This window comes from Alexandromys fortis, unplaced genomic scaffold (genome assembly GCF_014885135.2).
Source record: "Alexandromys fortis isolate MF-2015 unplaced genomic scaffold, M_Fortis_MF-2015_v1.1 scaffold_159, whole genome shotgun sequence".
NCBI classification, from domain to species: domain Eukaryota; kingdom Metazoa; phylum Chordata; class Mammalia; order Rodentia; family Cricetidae; genus Alexandromys; species Alexandromys fortis.
In genome coordinates, this window is record NW_026068031.1 from 1,943,733 (window position 1) to 1,946,376 (window position 2,644).

Sequence of the window (2,644 nt, forward strand, 5' to 3'; positions counted from 1 at the left end):
CCTCTGGAAGAGCAGTCAGTGCTCTTAACCACTGAGCCATCTCTCCAGCCCCCTGTATTAAATATTCTTACAGGTTTTTGAAGCTATCAAGCATCTAGTTACCTTTCGGATCCTATTACCTAGCCTAAGTTGAAGTGCGTGTCCACACAAAAAGTCAAAAAAAACAAAAAAACAAAAAAACAAAAACAAAAAACCAAACGTAACCAGTTGTTTTCGAAGGACAAATGACATCTGGGCTTTCTAATGAGGATCCCGATCCCACACAGTCTATCAGTTCATCGAACCTCAAAGAACCAGGAGATCAAGGTTCTAATTCCCGGAAAACGAATCACCAAAAAGTGATAAACCCTCTAACAAACCCCGCGCGGGTAACCAGCCGGAACCTTGACCTCAAGATGGCGTCGCGTAGTCATAAGATTCAATCGGCTCCAATCAAAAATGGCAGGGCGGGTCGTCACGTACGGCTCGAGCCTCTCTAGGTACCACCAGGCGCTGCTTCTCTATGGTTATCCTTCTGTGCGCAGTGACTCAGAGGCAACAGTGGCGACTATCTAGGTGCAATCTTCTCTATGGTTTCCCCTCTCCACGCCTCCTGGCGCAGTGCACGCCGGGCAAGAGGAAGACCTCCAGAAGCTCCCCGCGCTGCGCGGCTGGGTTTGCGGCCTATGCGAGTAGGCGCTTCGGACCCAGGCTCTCAGCTCGGCGGCGCTCCGAACCCTCGAACCGGTGGAGCCCACTCCTAACCTGACGCAAGAGGCCGCGAAGACCGTCTCGTTTTCTCAGCGGCGGGTGAGTTGACGCTTCCGAACGCTTGAGGAAACCGGTCGACCGGGGACCTCAGCTGCCGGAGGAGGAGGCGAGGAGGAGGAAAAGCCAGGGTGGCTGCGGAGGGCCGGGTAGGGTGGGGGTGAGGGGGTGGGGTGGGGGAGGGGACGGGCACGAGGCTTGGGGCTTCTCCGCTCCTGGGGGGGGGGGGGACGGGCACGAGGCTTGGGGCTTCTCCGCTCCTCCAAGGCCTCGGGGGAAAAAAAACAAACAAACAAAAAAAAAAAGAGAGAGAGAAGCCTGTGGGGACCAGGCGCCCTCGGAGGCCGGGCCCATGTCCTGAGCGTGTCTCCGTGGATTTCTGTCGCCCACTCTCTCTGGCTTCCCGTTCCGTCTGGGAGTGGATCGCCTCGGCTCTGACGGGACTCCTGTGTTAGCCATGGCTAGGATCGGACCTTGTAGGCCGGGGCCCGGCGGCCCCTTTCTCCTCGGGCCTCCAGATCCACCCCTCGCTAGATTTCCGGGGCCAAGGACTCCCGGGCCCTCAAGGCTGCCTGTGCCTTCAAACTAGCCTGCGCCCACTCTTCTAGCGGGGTGCGGGCCGCCAACGCATTTCTTTCTCTCTAGTGGTCTAGTTGGCGCCGCCAAAGAAGAGCCCCACCCCTCCTTGAATTTAGCGAGTGTCCACTTTTTTGTTTTCGAAAGCACCTTTCCTGGCTCGCCGAAGACGGTGATAGTTTCCCATTCTTGTCCCCTGTCTTCTTGGAAGGATGCTCGATCTCCATTCATTCTAGGTAGCGCCGATCTTCATATTAAAATGCATTACCATCCTTTTGTTTTCAGTATTGATTTTTAAATACGCTTTTAGAAATAGGGTATGAAGGTTATCTTGACGTTATGTAATAGTAGATTAATATTGGCCTGAAAATGCCGTTTTTATACAGGGCAGAGTAAAGCACACCACAAGGAGGGGAAAGGATTGGGTTTCTCTTGCATCACAGTGCTTTGGAACTGAAATAAAGTGTAGTAGGTAGCTGGCCGTATCGAACACAGTCTTTTTTTTTTTTTTGTATTGTCTGTGAACATCTCCTTCAGCTTCCTTCATTTTCAAAATCTCTTGTATATATTTTAGACTTGAAGAATATAAGAAAGTAAGAGGGTCTCTATACCATTGGTGCTTGTAAGACTATATAGAACTAGGAATGGTCGACGGCTTAATGGGGAAATCCTCACACCACAAACGTAATTTTATGAAAAGTGTAGTGTTTTTTTTTTTAAAGGGTATTCCAAAAACCTTGAGAGGTCTCAAGGCATTCGGTTGTCCAGTTCTTGTGATTCAAGCATACAGTGTGTTCTTATTAAACTCTTTTTAAGTCTTGGTTTTCATTTTCGATAAAATGAGTTTGTATTACGATCCACTTTACGGATTGGATTTGGGGACTGAAAAAGTGTATGTAAAATTCTCAATAAGATATATATTCCAGTAACATGATGTTGGTTTATATTGATAAATGTTACTTAAGAGCTAGCGTGAGATGTTTCACAGACTTTACATTTCTGCCTGTGTACTCGGAGTAGACTTTAATAGTTCTATTAATTTTTTTGTTTTTTTGTTTTTCAAGATAGGGTTTCTCGGTAGCTTTGGAGCCTGTTCTGGAGCTAGCTCTTGTTGACCAGGCTGATCTCGAACTCACTGAGATCTGCCTGACTCTGTCTCCCAAGTGCTGGGCTTAAAAGTGTACATACGCCACCACTGTCCAGCTATTGATTATTTTTTGTTTGCTTGTTTTTTGAGACAGGGTTTCTCTGTAGCTTTGGTGCCTGTCCTGCTCTTGTAGACCAGGCTGGCCTCGAACTCACAGAGATATTCCCCCCTCTT

General features: G+C 48.9%; 1 protein-coding gene across 5 annotated transcripts in view; it reads left to right on the forward strand.

Moving 5' to 3' along the window:
• The first annotated feature begins 408 nt into the window (after positions 1 to 408).
• Rbm25 (RNA binding motif protein 25) overlaps positions 409 to 2,644 on the forward strand; it is a 63,473-nt gene continuing 61,237 nt past the window's right edge. For 2 of the 5 annotated variants that reach the window (XM_050164527.1, XM_050164528.1), the window contains exon 1: positions 419 to 789. The gene's annotated coding sequence lies outside the window, so the exon portion shown is untranslated. Of the gene's footprint in view, positions 790 to 2,644 lie in introns of all 5 variants that reach the window. The other 3 variants (XM_050164526.1, XM_050164531.1, XM_050164529.1) reach the window with 3 other exon arrangements.